The following is a 19,388-nucleotide window of genomic DNA, read 5'->3' as shown; positions in this document are numbered from 1 at the left end:
AGCAGCTCATGAAGGGTGTGATTAAAACGCTTGCATTGTGCATTTCCTGTTGGATATTGGGGGGTGGTACGGCTCTTCTTAACCTCATACAGCTTGCACAATTCTGCAATTACCTCGCTTTTGAAACTGCGGCCCTGGTCTGAATGTAGCCATTCCGGGACCCCATATTTCATGAAACCCTCCCTCAAGAGAACTTTTGCTGTGGTGTCAGCTTTCTGGTCCCACGTCGCAAATGCTTGGGTGAACTTGGTGAACACGTCTGCGATAACTAAGCCATTCTCGCTTCCATCAGTAGTTGGTTCCAACAAAGTGAAATCTACTGCCATCACTTCTAGGGGCCAGCTAGCAAGGAAAGACTTCATAGGTGGGTGCACTTTAGGCTGAGGCATTTTGGAGAATGCAGCACTGGCAATTCATTCCCACCCAGTAACATCTTGGTTTCAGCAGTTGCAGGGTCCTTTCAATCCCCTGGTGCCCTATACCAGCATGCACACTCTCAGGCACCTGGGTTCTTAAACAAGCGGGAACTGACAGTTGGAAGCACTCTCCATGACGCATCCTCCACTACCCGATACAACAGTAGCCAGGCGAAATAGGCCAAAACAGTAGCCAGGCCAAATAGGCCAAAACAGTAGCCAGGCCAAATAGGCGTACTCCTTGGTTGCGCATCTGCTGGACTTTGCACCTTTCCATTCCAGCTTGGACCAGTTCGGCATCAAGAGCAGTCCCAAGCCATACCAGGCTACAAATAGTCACACAGTTGTCATATTCAACATTTTCCTGGTCTACCACAGGCTCCACTGCCAAGGGCTGCTGAGACAATGCATCTGTGGCATTATTACACCGCCTTGGTCGGTATTGAACATCAAAATCAAATGCCACTAGTTGCGTCACACACCTTTGTTCCAGGGCTCCTAGCTTGGCAGTGTTAAGGTGGCATAGTGGGTTATTATCTGTAATGACGGTAAATTTGGAACCCAGCAAGTAGCTCCGGAATGTTTCAGTTACTGCCCACTTGAGCAGCTCAAATTTCATGCTGCTATAATTCTTGTCATTCCTTTCAACATTTTGCAACCTTCGGCTCGCATAAGAGATCACCCTCTTTTTTCCTTCTTGCTGCTGCATAAGTATGGCTCCTAAGCCCTGATTGCTAGCGTCAGTCTCAAGGATAAATGGCGCAGTGAAATCAGCAATCCGAGCACAGGCGCACTAGTAAGTTTCTCTTTTAAAACATCAAAGGACGTCTGACACTTATCACTTTTTTGATTCCACTCACTTATCACTTTTTTTTTGGTTAACTTTAGCTGGAGGTCCCTCGTTCAGGCACTGGTTGACTAAATCATGTAGCGGCCCTGCAATTTTTGAGAAGCCAGGGACAAATCTTCTGTAATACCCACAGAACCCAAGGAACGACCTAAGAGCTTTCAGAGTTGTGGGTATCGGCCACTGCTTCACAGCAGAGATCTTGTTAGGGTCTGTGGCTATACCCTCGGCGGATACCTGATGCTCCAAAAATGTCACTGTAGGCTGAAGAAAGTGGCATTTCCCTATTTTGACTTTAAGTCCAGTCTCCTGTAGCCTCGTTAGCACAGTCTGCAACCTCTCCAAATGCTCGGGAAACGTTTGGAGAACACCAAAATGTTATCCAAATACACAAGCATAATCTGGAAGATCAGATCACTCATAGTTGTTTGCATTAATCGTTGGAAAGTTGCTGGCCCGTTACACACCCCCATTGGCATTCTCAGATGTTCGTACAGCCCAAATGGTGTGGCAAAGGCGGTCTTGTGCCGATCCTTTTCTGCTACAGCCACCTGGAGATATCCACTGGTTAGGTCAATGCTTCAGAAGAACTGGGTGCCTCGTAGCACATCAAAGCTCTCATCCACTCGCTGCAGTGGAAATACGTCCCGCTTGGTTTTCAGATTTAACTTGTGAAAATCAACGCACAACCTAATACTACCGTCTGCCTTTCTCACTAGCACCACTGGAGATGCATAGGCGCTTGAACTCTCTTGGATAACACCCTTTCTCAACAGTTGTGCTATATGTTCCTTGGCCTCTCTGTATTGTTTGGGTGGAATTTGACGATATGGCAGGTTAACAGGCACATCATCCACCAAATAAATCTCATGCTGTACTCTGTTCGTGAACCCAAGATCATCATCCTCCAGGGCGAACACATGAGCATATTCAGCGAGCAATGCTTCCAACTTGGCTTGTTGTTTCACAGTACCTCCTATGTCCAGCTAAGATACCACTTTAGACCACTGCTCTTGCTTTGATGGTGATGTGGGCCCCAGAGAGATCTCTTCAGCATTCGCAGAAATGTGTTGGAATGTTATCTCGTGTTCTGGGTCATTATCCACCAACTCTACTTGCAACAGGACACAGATGTGAGTGCTAGGGTGCAACCACACATCCTCATTAGACATGTTAAGAATTTGGACTGGGCCCTCATTATGGAGGGAGCTTACTACTGTCTGCATAACCAGCACACCTCCTGGCAAGGGTAAGTGTGTCGGCTCTAACAGCCACTGACTTTCACCTTAATTACTCACCAGCCACCCTTTTTCCATTACCAAAGTTACGGAGGCCACTGGCACATGGACACTCCTCCCTGCTACTCAGGCCACTCTGACTTTTATGAACATCACAGGTCTGTACATGCTGGAACACGTTCCTCCAATCAGTCTCTAGCCCCCCAAGGGAGCCTCGAACTCAGACTGCACAATCTGCCGGTACCGACTTATGATGTTCCTACCCATAATACAAGAAAGATTTTGAGGAAGGTGAGGGATCCTTTACCACTAAGAAGCCACAATTTGGGATCTTTCTGCCCATAGTCTCTGACATTTCAGGAATATGGGCTGGCCATCCTCTGTGAACTGTAACTGGGCTCTTGTGTTATTTGCCCGCAGACCCCCAACCAGCTGTTGTGGTGTCATTAAGCCCTTAACAGCCTGAGTTAGCTCAAGGATCTGCCTACCCTTTTCAGTGACTACATCCATTACCTGGGACAAAGTGACTGGGTTATGGCCCATGGCTTTCATTTCTGCACACTGTACGCTTTCACGGAAGGAGCCATAAGTAACACTTCGACTTTTAGGGGTACAAACCCACCTCAACTGCTCTTCCCAGCCCAGAGGTAAGCTTCCTCCCTCAGCTCTACCATAGAAGACTCAGGTTTTGAGTGCAGGGTCTTGGATGCCCTCTACAAACTGGTCTCTTAGCATTATCTTTCCATTTCCCTCAGCTTCTTGTGCACTCTTAGTAATTCGACCTAAAGCTTGGGCTAGTGCATGAGAGAAATCACAGACATCCTCCCCCTCTTTCTGCTTATGGCTGTAAAAGTCCTGGAGAAGTTGCGCCTATCAGTGAAAGTCTCTTTAATATACGTACGTACATCAGTGGCTGTATTGGTGTCTACATCGCGTCGCAAATGCACCTTTTCTAATGCAGAGCCTCTCAACAAAGACATAACAAAATCACACTCGTGGTCTGGTGTCAGATTTCGGGCCCTTAAAGCAAGCTCAACCTTTTCTACAAACTCATCTACTGTTCTTCCATCTTTTTCAATGTCCCCTGTGAATGGGCTGATGTGATGTTCACGGGGTACATATACATAAGTCTTGTTAAGCCCACCCCTCAAAGACTCAGTTGTGTCCATTGTTTTTTTATGCTCTTGACGCAGTTCTTTTAACTTCTGATGAATGTCATCCTCTTCCCCTTCGAATGATCAGACATGTTGCTTGTCAAATTCTTAAGCTGGACCACTAACAGGGTCGGTTCGTGCCTACTTCAGAATTCCACAGGAAACCAATGTCACCAGTCTGTCAGCACCATCACGTCCTGGCCAACCACGTCCCGTCTTCACGTCAAGCCCTCAGTCCCGCTGTCACTGGCTCGTTCCACACAGCAGGTTTTATACTTTCTAAATTTTAACTAATTTTAACTTTTCAAATTTGTAACATTTTAACTCAATCCGTTGTTTAGATTTTCTTGGTAGTGATCTTAAGCGATCATAAATGAATGGATCAACAAATAACAGGTGATAATTCACTCAATCACTCAACTTACATCAAAGAGAATACTCAGATTCACCACACGGGGTCACTATAACTGTGCTTACACTCTGCACGGAGGTTTCACATGAATAAGCGTAACTTTTAGGGTGAAACAATGCTCTTTAGGATCACACAAACACGATAGTGGCACCCGAATTCTGTTTTACTGAGAATCCGTAACACTTGTCATGTGCAATGTTGCACAATCTCTGTTCATCCCAATCCCTAACCACAAAATACTCATTGTACATACATGGGATGAAACTACCACATCGAATTACGGCAGATTAAAGAAATATCATCGTATGTACTCACATAAATACCGGATTTAACCTAAGATGATTCATGATTGTCTTCCTCTCTCATGCACTGCTTAACCCGTCTGTCTCTGTATCGCACTCTAAGTGCGTCATCCATAGCAGTCACTCTCTTAAAGAGGAAGTACAGTCTTTTTGTGCCTCACACTTTAATACCACCCGACAACATTGATATGTTAAAAGTTTTATGCATATCAAATTTAGTTAGGGCCTCAGTGCATGAAACGCTTAGTTTTGAGCTTCTGTGAACACTAATAGCGTTTTCATGCATACAACCTTATGAAAAGAGTGCATGCTCAGAAAAGCTCTACAACATCTTTTCTCAGCCAGAGACGGTTAGTTCATGCAATTATATGAATAAAGCTGACCCACATTAAAAATGTTTCATATGCATGAAAGAAATTTTATTTAAAATGCAGAAAGACACTTCTTGATGTGTTAGAAGTTTTTTTTTTTTTTTTTTTTTTTTTTTTTTTTTTGAGCTTCTGTGAACACTAATAGCATTTTCATGCATCCAAGCTTATGAAAAGAGTGCATGCTCAAAAATGCTCTAAAACCTTAAAGAAACTGACACCTGAGTGGCCTGATTTCTCAAAGATGAGAGCAACAAACAATAAAGCGAGATTTAACTATTAGCTCTATTTTGACAGATGCCATGGTTGCCATCTATTGCCCGAACTCAAACCTGGAGATCCTGTTGCAGTCTAGAAGGACAATGAGAAAAGTTGAAACAAGACTGCTACAGTTGTTCATAAACACACTAACTCAAGATCTTACATAATAACAACTTGTACTCACTTCTTCTGTAGGTGAAACTGGATCACAAATGATTCCCTTCAAAAATGAAAGTAATGCCCTGCTCCAGCTTTGAAACAATGGTGGACAGTTCAAAGCTCACTCAGGGTGGATCTAAGGTAAGACGGCCGGGTTATTTAAAAAAAAAAAAAAAAAAAAAAAAAACACTCGGTGTGGATGTGTACACACACTGCCAAAACACATGTATGTTCAAACAACATTTAAAAGTGAATTTTGTATCTGATGACCCCTTTAATTTGTGCTCTGGAGATGAACGAAGGTCTTATGAGTTTGGAACAACATGTGGGTGAGTAATTACTGACCCTTTAATAAAAAAGGTTATTTGAACTCTTGCATCACCCCCGGGTCAGAACTACCCTCATGCAGCTTTTTGAGTACCTTGGCCTGATGCACCTGCATAATGGCCATGGCGTGCAGGGTGGAGGTGGCCTAGGGCTGACGACAGCTTACAGGCCTTGGATGGAAGGCTGTTGCCCCAAGTGGTGGTGTTTCACGGGCACAGGTGCACCGCAAATGCATGCTCCACCTGAGGAACATCAACGTACCCTGATGGCCCCACCGTCGAAGGTAGTGAGAAGGGAAGAGCTCAGACGTGATTGGGCAGTGTACAGGGCTTTCCATGTCTGAGTTTCAGAAATGGTTGTGGCAAAATGGCTCAATAGCACCACCTATACACTTTCAACCAAGTGGGCCTCTAGCTGCATTTCACGTACATGTGCGAAATTCAGTAGACACATGTAACACACCAATACCTACAAAAAAGTCTCCTGGTATGAAATCCGAATCCAAAAAATCTAAAAAAAAATTCTGTGCCATTTTTGCCATTTTCAGGCATCGTATTTTAACAAACTCCTTCTAGAGATTTCTTCAGATCAAAACCAAATTTGGTCAGTCTAATCTAAAGCCCTTTTTGACATTAAATTACGAAGATCTTGAGTTTTTGTTGAAGGGCATGTCTGTGGCGGCCTGACAAATTTTGATGTTTCGCCATGGAACAGGAAGTTGTTATAACTCAGCCATACAATGTCTGATCTCCCCCAAATTTCACATGTTTGATAAGAGTCCTGTCCTGATTACATGCCCATGCCCATATTCAGTTATAGTCATAACGCCACCTGCTGGCAACAGGAAATGTTTTATGCTGTAACAAACTCCTCCTAGACATTTAATGACATCAACATTTTATTTGGTCAGTCTTATCTCAATGCCTTTGCGATGATAAATTGCGAAGAACTTGAGTTTTCTTTGAAAGGCATATCTGTAGCCTGACAAAGTTCAATGTTTTGCCATGGAAAAGGAAGTTGTTGTAACTTAGCCATACAATGTCTGATCTGCCCCAAACTTCACACATTTGATAAGAGTCCTGGCAACAGGAAATTACTTGTTTTACGCTAACTTAAACATGTAATGTCTGATCTGCCCTAAACGTAACATGGTAAGAGACCTGACCCAAAGATATCTACATGACAATATGCATTTATAGTTATAGCGCCACCTGTTGACAACAGGAAATGTCATGTTTTACACTAACTAAAACATGCAGTGTCCAATCTGCCATAAATTTCTTGTTTGATAAGAGTTCTGGCCTGAAGACATCCACATGACAATATGCAGTTATAGTTATAGCACCACCTGCTGGAAACTTTCAGTGCTGGCCCTTTTAATGCTGCTTGCAGCTTTAATTATTATTATTATTTTTATTCTTCTTCTCCAAAATGATTCACACTTTTGAGGGCCTAAACATGCTCGAAAATTCATACAACTTTTTCACACGTCAGAAGTGCCAAAAATTGACGTATGATACAGGTTTCAGAAGTTGGTGTAGCAAAATAGCTCGATAGCGTCACCTATACACGTTCAACGAAGTGCCCCTCAAGCTATGTTTCACGTACATGTACAAAACTTGGTAGTCACATTTAACACACCAGTACCTACAAAAAAGTATCTTGGAACAAAAAAAGTCAGCTATTTCTAAATTTCTTTGCAAATTTTGTGCAGTTTTGTCAATTTTAGGCATCGTATTTTAACAAATTTCTTACAGAGCTTTTTTTTAGATCAAGACCAAATTTGGTGAGTGTAATCTAAAACCCTTTGTGATGTTAAATTTTGATGTTTCGGCCTGAACAGGAAGTTGTTATAACTCCACATGCCCCCAACTTCACATGTCTGATAAGAGTCCTATCCTGAACATGCCATGGAGTTTGGATGGAGATGATGGGGATGGAGATGATTCGTCAGCCATCACTTTTTTTAGAGAGTCATTTTCAACCTACAATACAGTAAAAATACAAATAAATCAGACTAAATTATCACTGCATTACACAAGCACCAACAAGTGTGGACTTTCAGATCACGTAGCCAGCAATCGTCATTGTTTTATAAAGAAAATAACTGAGGTCAAACAATAAACTAGTTTTATTAGAAAAATAGTCTACTCAAAACTATAATTTGCAAACTAGAAACAAACTTGCAGCACAAACATATCATAAATTAAAAAGAGTGTAGTTTATCTTTTCAACACATGGTATATTGGACACAGTTTGTCGGTGCCGAACAAAAGGACTAAGCCAGGACATCTCCAAAAACAGCCTGGGTACTTTGGTACTCACTGCCTTATCTCCACTCTTTACTTTCATTCTTTTCATGGCTTTGGAAAACTTGTATCGGATGTTTCTCCACGTCGCTTTGCGTAACTCCAGTTTGTTCACACCAAGCTTTGTTGCAATTTCTTTCCAGGAATCAAATGCCTGATGCGATTGTACAAGTGTGGATACATTTGTACCAGGTCTGGGATTTGACACTCCAGTGTATTCATGTTGCTAGTAACTTGGTGGTGGTGTTGTTTACCTGTCTGACCTCCGTGGAATGAGTAATGAACCGTTAAAAAAAAAAAAAAAAAAAAATAAATAAATAAATAAATCTCACGTCAAAGAAGGTGGAGTTGCAGACTACACCAATGGTAGCTCAAAAAGGTTTAGGAGCTGAAACAAACTCCCCCAGAAAGTTTGATTTGGTGAGCTGTTTCAAACTGCCGAAACAAACTTAAAACAAACTTCATTTTGGCCTGATTTTGTTCAAAATTATGTCATATCAGTTCATTCCTGATTTTGTTTGAAGTATATTGGGGCCTCTAGCTGGGGCCTCTGGTTGAGTTGACATGGAATGACACAACAATTTTTGCAATCAGTTTTGAAAAAGCTTTTACTGTTCTAAAAACACAGACTTGTGCGCATTATTGGAATTGAAGATGTTAGAATAAACCCGAAACACACGTCCTCATTGTAATGTGGTGAATTTGGTGAGTGAAACAACTGTGTCATTATCAGAGCTCCTGCAGTTGCTCTGGAGAAACTGTGCCAGCTGAGTCAGCAGGCTACTCTTGAAACGCCACATGAAATCGAACACACTTTTTGGTGCTGACTGGCTTATGTCATTAAAATACCACAAAAGCAATTAAAGAGCACGTCTATGTATGCTTTTGAATTGCTCTTGCAGTTCTTTGATGTCATACACTAATCAGTCTGCACAGTTCCGCTTCAAGTCGAAAACACTCAAAATAACCCAAGAACCAAGAAAACAAATGACAGAATCACATGAGGACATAGAAAACACATAAGAAACAGAAAACATAACTATGACTAAACTTTAAAATAAAAGACATGAAAACATAAACATGAACCAAAACCAAAAATAGACATGACAGCCATAGTCATAGTGCCATGATCTTTTTAAGCACATTACAGTCATCAGCAGTCATTTAGCAACATAACTGAATGATTTATGGCAGTGGTTCTCAATCCTGGTTTTGGGGGGGCCCTGCTCTGCACATTTTGCAGGTCTCTTGTGTTCTTATTTAACACACCTGATTGATGTCATCAGCTCATTAGGAGAGATCCATGAACTGAACTAAAGTGCTGGTGATCTCATTTAGATGTGTTAAATAAGAGAGACGTGCAAAATGTGCAGAGCAGGGGGCCCCCAGGACCAGGATTGATTGAGAACCACTTTTTTATGGCACAAATATTTGAAGGAAACTCTATCACCTACTTTAATACTCATTTTAGTACTGCCAGGCTAACACAAAGGTGCATGTTATGTTCAGCCCTTTTTTTAACAACTGTTTATTGAATTTTCTTCAAATAACAGTAATATAAAGCAAAAATCAACTGTGCAAATTAAGAACCCACCCCAACCCATCCCACCCCTGGTACACTTTAAACAAAACAAAGAAACAAACAAACAAAACACAAACAAACAAAAAAAAAAATGTAGACCTTAATAATAATAATAAAACTAGTAATAATAAACAAGTAGATAATAATAATAAACGATTTTAGAAAAGATGACACAACATTAAATTTTTGGCATTCAGCTTTCACAGTTTTGACATTAGATCCATGTATACGAGAAGTTGAGAGTTCCATTGATATAATGTCCAACAAATACACCATCCAGGTTCGTCTGTCCATTGTGTAAGGAGGACTCCAACGGTTGACTAGCAATTTTTTTGCCGCTGTGAGAGCAGATAACAGTAAGCATCTTTGTTGGACGGACAAAGTAAGGTCCCAAAAATCATTCATGAAAAAATGCCGTGGAGTTAAACATATCAAGTATGATAGATCCTGTGAAAGCTGAGTCCAAAAAGATGAAAGAGAGGGGGAACTCCCAAAAAAAAAATGCAAAAACGTCCCTAAAGATCCTTGTGAACAGAGATTACACTTAGGAGAAGACGACAGATTCATATAAAAACGTTTCATTGGAGTCAAGTAAACCCTATGCAGCAATTTCCAAAGAATCATTTGGTGATTAGGGTTTTTCGAAGATAATTTAAACATACCCCATACCTGATCCGAAAATAAAACATTTACATCATCATTAAGATCCTTGGCCCAAACAGTTGTCATAGATAAAGGTTTGTATGAATGCTCAAGTAGAAAGAAATAAATAAGTGAAGCAGAGGAGGGAGATTCCTCAGAAGGAAGAATTAGTTTGCGCAAAGGATCAATAGGCAGCTGAGAGTTCCAAGGCACCCCATAGGCCCGTAGGGCCGATCTAATGCGCAAATACATGAAGAAGGAGGTGCCAGGAAGATTATATTGAGTTTTGAGATCCTGGAAGGATCTTAAACCACTGTCATCACAGATATCTCCCAGAGTGTTTACTGTATTATGAGTCCATTGTGGACAATGAAATGGAATATTGCCTGACAAAAGATTATTATTGTGGAAAATAGGCGAATGCTTATGCCATATTGTAACTTGTTGTGAACGCCTTTCAACATCCCTCCATGTGGAGTGGAGGTGGGTTACAATGGGACCAAACCGAGATTTACACTGCCTAAGCAGAACCCCCAAAAAAACAAGATGCTTTAATTTATACGGATGAACGACAGATTCCTCAACTGCTCTCCAAGACACAGAGGTGTCAGGATCAAATCATAAAGGGCGGAAGGAAAAGGCTTGAGCGTACAGTAAATTGGGGAAAGAAAGACCTCTGTGCAATCTACATCGTTGTAAGGTAGTCAGTTTAATACGAGGACATTTCCTGTCCCATATATACCGTGAAACACACACATCAAGTTTGTTTCAGTAGCCGACAGGTGGAGAAATAGGAATCATGGAAAAAAAAAGAAATTAATACGTGGGAGAACATTCATTTTAATCACTGATATATGAGCCTGAAAAGAAGTAGGAAGACAAGACCAGTTTTCCAAATCTGAAGATACTTTGGCTAGAATACTATTATGATTTTTTTAAATGATTTCCTGCAGGGAAGGAAAAATATCTATCCCTAAGTACTTACAATTTTGAACTAATGGAACAGATATAGAAAGGGGCATTGAATCAATTTTGGAGTTAAGGGGAAGTAAACATGACTTAATCCAATTAATTTTAAACCCAGAGAAAGTTCCAAAATGGTCATGTTTATAAAACTCGATCCTAGACCCATATGCTGTAGAACTGCCCATAAATAGTTCCATTCTAGCTGGTCGAACGCCTTCATCGCATCTAAAGATAAAACTGCTTTAGGGGAAGACTAGAATTAATAATTAATAATAATAAAGAATTAATAATATGATATAACCTGCGTATCTGAAGCTGAGCAAGATTTAATAAATCCTGTTTAGTCATGATGAACTAACCTATTCATAAATTTCTCTAGACGACGAGACAGTACTTTAGCATATAATTTAACATCAGTCCCTATCAAAGAAAGTGGTCGATAGCTAGAACAGGAAGTTGGATCTTTATCTTTTTTAAAAGGAGAGAAATAACAGCTATATTAATAGATGGGTGAAATAAGCCTTGAGTAACTGAAAAATGTATCATATCTAACATGAGGGGCCCTAAATCTGACCAAAAAGTAGTATACAATTCAATTGGAATACCATCTATACCTGGGGATTTCCCCTTATTCATAGATCGGATTGCTGACTCCAGCTCCTGAGGAGTGATCGGTTCAGACAGGCATTCTGAATGTGACAGCCACAGTAAATCAATGTTTGATAGAAAAGATACAAAAGAGTCAGGGTCACCATCAGCAGAAGAATTGTAGAGGTTAGAGTAAAAAGGGTGAAAGGTGATATTAATGTCTATTGGGTCTGTCATAATGTGCCCAGATTGGGATTTCACTGACGAAATATTAGCAAACTTTTCACTGTTGCGTAGTCTTAGAGCTAAAAGGTGGCTTGGTCTACTTCCTTAAAAATAGTAACTCTGCCTGGATCTTTGAATCAGGAATTCTGCCCTGGATCTCAGTAATGAATTGAGTTCAGACCTAACAATAAGAGTGTATTGTCTGAGAAACAACGTTGATTATCTCTAGTCAGATACTGGAGCTGTGATTCCAGCTCAGCTATCCTTTTGTGTCATTTTTTCTGAAGGAAAGATGCATATGAAATTGAGTTATTCCTTATAAATCCTTTAACTGCATTCCAAAGAGTTCGCAGATCATCCACTGAACCTCAGTTAATTTCAATAAACTCACGAGATGGTCGAGGGATCAAAGATAATCTGCACAAATTTCCATCATGATCCAACAGAGATAAAGAACAGATATCGGCATCACGAACAGCTGAAGATAAAGAAGTAGAAATTAAAATATAGTCAATTCGTGAATAGGATTTATGAGTAGCAGAAAAGAATGTGAATGACTTAGCAGTCTTAGCAGACTCAGATTTAATAAACAATAAATACCCACCAATGAGGATGAGGTTACACATTGCCGAAGTTTGTCAGAACAAAAAGCTTGAGAGTGTGATTCCTTTGGTCCAGATATATCTAGAATATGGGACATTACAGAATTCATATCTGCACCCAATACAATTTCAGAATCTGAAAATTTCAAGAGATAGGTTGACAAAACAGAAAAAAATAGGGTCAGGAATACAAGGGGCATAAACTGAATTCTCCACTATTGTTTTTATATATGTTATTCTACCATCTGTATCAAAACCTTTACCTAGAATAGTAATATTTAAAGTTCTCCGCACTAATATTAAGACCCTTAAAACCCTGTTTTAATATCTGAAGATGAGTGAGTACCACTTCATAAAACGTATTATTACACCTGTGTATATCCTCCTCCTTCAAACAGGATTCTTGAACTAACACTATATCAATCTTTCTTCTTCGCAAAAAATCCAAAAAAACATCTCAGGTTACGCATCTCAGGTTTCCCCCCTGAGAAGGGAACGAGACACTGCGTCCTAGGGGTCGCTATGGGGAACACCATCTCCATGACCCATGCCTGAAGCCTATATACAAAAATGCGTCACTACCAGGGCGACCACAGTATAAAAGGACGCCTGTAGAACATAACATTTGCTTTTTCATCTGACGCTTACATCCGAAGCATGGCGATGAGACTAGAGGACACAGTGTTTTGTTCCCTTCTCAGGGAACCAGAGTTACATACGTAACCTGAGACATTCCCTTTAGAGGAACTCAAACTGCGTCCTGTAGGGGTCGCTATGGTTAACGGTTATACCCACGCTGCCATGCTGAGGGAAGTGCCTGTCAAAACTCCGGTGCATTCCATACCACAATGTGGATTTTAGAAAAGTGCCCAAAGGTTTGTGTGTGCACTTACCATATACATGGCTTTGAGAAAGCACCCAAGGGTTCGTGTGAGCCTTACCATAAGAATGGATTTTAGAAATACCACTTAGAAACGGTGTGCTATAAGAAGACTCTCAGAATGAGTGGAGCACTGCAGTCATTCCAAACAAGGCTCCAAGGGGAAGGCAGGTAGCTGTCTGATAATACTGCCATGGAGCTGATACACCTAACCATCGTGAAAGGAGAGTGCATCGGGTAAGGCTTCTAACTCCCAAGAGACAGGAGGAACACCTGATCCGCTCAGGGGTGACAAGCTCTAAGAGACCCTCCTGCAGCGAGGGCAGCATCGTCATGCCCTGTCAAAACCACCAGCAGTGGGCTGTCAAACTATAAACCCAAAAAGGTAAGACAGCACCCTCTCGGGAGGCTCCAGAAAGCTGCTTATAAGAACATCAAACAAGGGTCTTAACTAGCACTAGGGCTGTGCAAACAATCAGACACGACCCACGCGCATCCTTGGCAGCAACGCTGGCCCCACGACCAGCCACAAACCCCCACCACGCTCAGCCAGACAGAGCGGCACCCACCACACAGAGCCACAGCCCAGCTTGGTTACAGACAAAAGGTCAGTGAAGACAAAGAAGAGAATGTTATACTGTGGTTGCACCGGAAGTGACGTCATAGGCAGTCGCCGGCCAACACGGTTGTCATTTTTGTATATAGACTTCAGACAAGGGTCACGGAGATGGCGTTCCCCATAGCGACCCCTAGAGGGTCGTGTTCCTCAAAAGAGAACCTCTATGTTTGTAAGGGCCATTAATATTACAACTCAGAATATTAAGGTCAGTCATTAGTATCAAACAGAATTAGAGCATAATAAGACAAAATACAAGTTTGAAAATAAAACCAGTTGAGTCTACCATTAAACCACCCACCACCCTTCCTGTCCCTATTCAAAGAAAGATCAACACATTCTAATAAACTATGGCAGATCAAACCAAGAACAAAGCTTGATCTGCCAGCCCCCCTTGTTATGATCCATGGCATCAACAAAAACCTGCACATTACTGAAGCACCAACATTGGCCCCGGTGTCACATAATGACTAGGTAGTATCTTCATTAAAAAAAAAATAAATAAATAAAAAAAAACCTAAATAATAATAATAATAATAATAATAATAAATATAAAAATAAAACTAAGAAAATAACATACAATTAAAAAAAAAAAAAAAAAAAAAAATAAAAAGTAATGAATCTAAGAGTCTCCAAACTGCCAGAAACCAGAGCTTACAACGCTAGCCACAGTATTACAGTATCCACATGTAAAGTTTCTTCTGTGAATTAAGAAAAGAAAGACAGTTTTAAAGACACTTTTAGCATCTCTTCTCCGATTAGACAGCAAATGTCCAGCTTAAGTTCACTGAGAGTTAGTGGATGAATAGGCTCTGAGAAAAACTCTTGCTTCTTCTGGGGAGTATAGCATTTTAGGTTCCCCTTGATTGAGAATGACCTTCAGTGTTGCAGGATAAAGAAGAAAATTCTGGATGCCAGCTTCTCTCATTTCCTCCCTAATTGGCGCAAATGCGCTTCTTCTTTTTGCGGTGACTGGAGAAAAATCAGGAAAGAAGGAGAGCGTTGCTCCGTCTGATGTTTTCACTGGGGCATGAAGTTTGGCGGCCCGCAGAATGAGCTCCCTGTCCATGTACCGCAGCAGTTTAAAGAGGAAAACCTGGGGTTTAGCTCAATCTGAGGAGAGCCTTGTGTACACGCGATGTGCTTGTTCCACTTCAATCTCTTTGCCCGCTAGAGACAGGAGCCACGTCGATAACGATCTTTTCAAAAAGCCCATAGGGTCGTCTTTTTAGGAACCCTCAGGCAATTGAACCAGACGCAAATTGCTGCGCCTATTGCAATCCTGTAAGTCCTCTACCTGTTGCTCAAGCGCGGCTACTCGCCTGTCGTGATCTGCGACAACTTTCTTTTGATCTCTCATCTCCCCTGTAAGAAGATCCAGTTTAGAGCATAGCAACTGAACAACTGTCATGTGTGAAGCAACTCGTTCCGCATCGCTGTCAACTCAGTTCTTAGAATGTCCTCAAACTGTGCAACAGTGTTCGCCATCTTGTCAACCATATCGCTTGTGTTCGGTGACTTTGTTTTCTTCTTAATTGGAGAAGCAGACAGAGACAAGTCCTGCTGTTTCCGATTGTATGCCATCTGGCAAAGTATTATTAATGAATAACACTTAAAGTGAAAAGATCAGCAAAAAGGGGCCAAACTTACGGACCTCTACTCAAGTGCGACTAGGTTCATGAGCATGTCACGTGACTCCCCATTCAGCTATTTTTTATTTATTTTTTTACTCCTGCAGAATAAGTGTGCTAAATATAGCTAATGGCAGCTGCTTAACCGAAGGCAATAATGGAGGTGATGTGTTGTGAGATTTGGCTGTATGTGATAGCAACTTTCAGTGTTCAAACAATTAATTTTGTTTAATTTCTCAATTAATTTATATATCAGAAAAGGCAGTGAGCCATTGTTGTGACAATCCTGATAACAAGTAGCAAGTATGTTTCTAATTATTTCTCAATTTGAAATAAATACAAAGGGACTGTGATGTTTCTGCTTGAATATATTACTCTTTGGTTACAGGGTTCCAAACCAGAGACAGGACAAATGGAAACTGTGCTTGAAAGCTAAATAGTCTTCTGTATGGTATTATTCTAGGGCTTGCACTGTAAGCCCGGATTTTGTATCTAATTAAACCATTTAATTACAATTGAACACAATATTTAAGTTTTACTGCATTGCTTATAAAATATAAGTAGATTCTACTAATTTGTAGACATATTTGAACCTGTGAATAAACTTAAGTTAAATTAACTCGTATTATGAAATTTATCTCCTGACCACGCCTCCTCCACCGGTGCTGCGAGTAACAGCGCCATTTTGTCACTGTGATTGTGTATGAATTTAAGCTGTGGATGAATGTGGAAATTTAGATTTAGATAGTTCTGTTGGCATTGTTTTCCGCCATTTATCTTTTATCACGTCCCTCGAGAAACTCTTTGTGATCGGCAAAAGTTGTTGTTCGTCTAAACGACGGGACATTTCTCATCCGTTGATAGCTAGTGTTCTCACTCGCCTGCGCTTGAACCCCTGACTGGCGAGTTCGACTAACATTTTTTGCCTTTTTCTTTCAATGATTTCTTTTTCACTCGAGGAGCTGTTGTTTGTGAGGAGTGTAAATTTAGTTTTACTCATACAGTAGCCGCGATTCCAGCCGAGGAGCGACAAAGGTGGAGCTAATATGGTGAGTGCAGTACGTTAATGTACCACGTTTAATTTAGACATGGCTATTGTTTGAAAGCGTAAGTTTTCGTTAATTAGCGGTATAAATACAAAGGCGGATGAATATACTTCTGTTCTGTCTAGGTTCAGAGTCCTCTTAACGACTATCTTGTTTTGGAAGAAAGAAGAAATGGAAGAGATGCTTTGAAAGTGTAAGTATGATCCTAATAACTGATAAGAGAGCACTGCTATTTACACATTTTCCTCCTGGTTTCACAGACAAGGCTTAAGGCCAGTCTCAGAATAAAATAACATGTTTAATAACATGACAAGGAGTCTTTACTGAAAATACCTTGTAATGACATATTTTAAAATATGTCAGTGCCATTTTTCTTTTCTCAAGATGCACACCAGTAATGTTTTTAAGGTGTTTTTATAAAAGCTATTTAAGTATCTTAATTTAACTAAGGCCTAGTCCTGGCTTAAGCTAAGCCCTGTCTGTGAAGCCCTGTCTGTGAAACCCTGTCTCTTTGTTCAAACATGGAAATTATTCAAGAACAAAACAATTTCCTTGTTCACATTTATGCCACCTTCACACCAAAGTTCAAGATCAACTGTATGTCGTGGGTTAACTGAGACCTGTTCTGAGGATGATCACTTTGACTAGCACAGTGTGTGTCAGAAGATTATTCATAATGATGATGGTGTGAGTCTGTCCTGCACTCATTCCTGTTGTTTACAAGCTTTCCTGAATAACACCGATCTTCCTGACCATATGCCAGTAGTGTTTGTATGTGGATTTTACTTTAAATATTCTGTAGATGTACAATTAAACGTAAACCCTAAAGTCTAATTACCATCTGTAAACTGGAAATTTTCTGAGAGCTGTACCACCTAACCACTGTATCTGACTGCTCCAGATTATTTTAGACATTGATAGTGTTGCCATAGAAAAGCGCAATTCCCAGTCTATTGACATGAACAGCTCACAAGCTGAACATCACAATGTTGTCCTCTCAGAATTAAAGTAATTATGACATGGTGTGAAGGCAGCATATGACTTTGAGTATTTAACAACAGCATTGTCTAACTGACTTGATAATGTATTTGTCGTTCTGTTTCTTCCTCTGTTAGGAGGCAGCTGACAAGACAGACTTCAGTAAGAATCCTCAGCGTTGATCAAGAAAGTTCACAGCTCACCTCATCTAGAGTGGGAATCATCTTGGAAGAAAGCTTGGTAATGGATGAATGACCAATCTCAGGCCTTCTATGTCCATTGTTTTCAGACTGATTTCCCTGCCTACACCTGGACTATCCTAAGTGTATGAAAAGTCTTTTATATTTTTTGTCGGGAAAAGGTGAGCTGACACCTAAAATTCAGTATTGCCAATAGTGTGAACTCAGAGTGTGGAAAAAACATATCGTTTTGATGCTGTTTGTTGCGATTCTGAGGAAAACTTGTTTGTGTGCTTAACGATAAGTTAATTTGTTGAACTAGTATCTTTTTGAACTTTTTTTTTTGTCCCATGTTTTATGGGGAAATGTTTTCAGGATATGAAAAAATGGTTTTGTTGTGTTTTCAATTGAATATTTGTAATTGAATTGATTTAAAATAAAAGGGAAAATTGCATTAATGTTCCTTTATTTGTTTGCTTTTTTCTTAATTTTCTAGGTTAACAAATTGGAAAAATAAAACATTTGATATAGATTTAACTTGGAAATTAGTATATTTGACTTAAATATAAGTTATAATAATTGCAAATGAAATGATGTTACAAAACATTTTAAGTTAAATGAAATGACCTTTGTAATTCATATTACAAAACATTTTAAGTTAAATAAACTTTACATTGCTTAAATTTTTTAGGGCAACCAGTTTCCTCCAATTTTTTAAGTAAATTCAACTTATCCGGGTTTAGAGTGTGGTCTGTAATCCTCTCCTGTAATATTCAAGAACACTTCCTGTGAACACTGGCATTGGGGTGCGAAGAAGGTGAAGGTCGGGAAGTTTAATCACATGTGAAATGTTTTGACAGTAAACGTAAGGTTTATGGATTTGACCCCGGTTAATACAAGCCGATCTGAACTCATTTTGTAAACGATGGCTAGGGCCAAGCCCACAGTATGCCCACTCTTCTCTCTAAATACATGTTCGACTCTCACACAATGTGGTATCTCCACACAAATTTGTTCCTGTACTTGGTGGTCCACTTGGCAGAGACAGGGACTCATGTGGCATGAAGGTAAAAGAGCTGGTAGGAGCCTGTCTCCGTTTGATGCATTGTCTGCAGGTGTGATCACATTTTGTATAATACTTTCATTCTAGTGAAGCTGCTTTGTTGTCAGCACTGAATATTACCTGTACAATATAATTCAGGCTGAATAAATTCAAAGATTTTGTCAGATTACAATATTAAAAAATATTACAGTCTTATACCATTGGATTTACATGACACTCAAAAATACAGTATTTCACAGACTGCCATGATATTTCCATAGTACATGTCCAAAAAAAAAAAAAAAAAAAAAAAAAAAAAAAACATGCTATTGTTTTGCTAGTGGCAGCCAAACACACTTTAACCCTACTGCAATAAATTCTTCATAATGTACAATACTGGTGTAAAGTTTTAGAATAAAGCAATAAGCCCTGAGAAACAGTAGTTTACAGTGATTTTAAAACAACAAAGGGGTGTTGTTAGGTATGATATGTATATGTATAGGGGAGATTGGGGTGAGTTGAGCCAGCTTTTACTTACACTGTGTTTAAAGCAGTGTTTTCCTAACTTTTTTCTGCTTGGCACAGTTTTGACAAGTAAAAATTCCCATGGCACACCAC

General features: G+C 40.1%; 1 long non-coding RNA gene across 1 annotated transcript; it reads left to right on the top strand.

Annotated features, from left to right (window-relative positions):
- The first annotated feature begins 16,002 nt into the window (after nt 1-16,002).
- Nucleotides 16,003-18,186, top strand: LOC127160654 (uncharacterized). Its single transcript, XR_007826809.1, has 3 exons — nt 16,003-16,574; nt 16,697-16,764; nt 17,687-18,186. It is a non-coding gene; the product is annotated as an uncharacterized LOC127160654 (long non-coding RNA).
- Nucleotides 18,187-19,388: the final 1,202 nt, after the last annotated feature.

The sequence above is a fragment of the Labeo rohita genome, unplaced genomic scaffold (genome assembly GCF_022985175.1).
Source record: "Labeo rohita strain BAU-BD-2019 unplaced genomic scaffold, IGBB_LRoh.1.0 scaffold_415, whole genome shotgun sequence".
Classification (NCBI taxonomy): Eukaryota; Metazoa; Chordata; class Actinopteri; order Cypriniformes; family Cyprinidae; genus Labeo; species Labeo rohita.
Note: the sequence above shows the minus strand (reverse complement) of the source record. Positions and strands in the feature narration are given on the sequence as shown.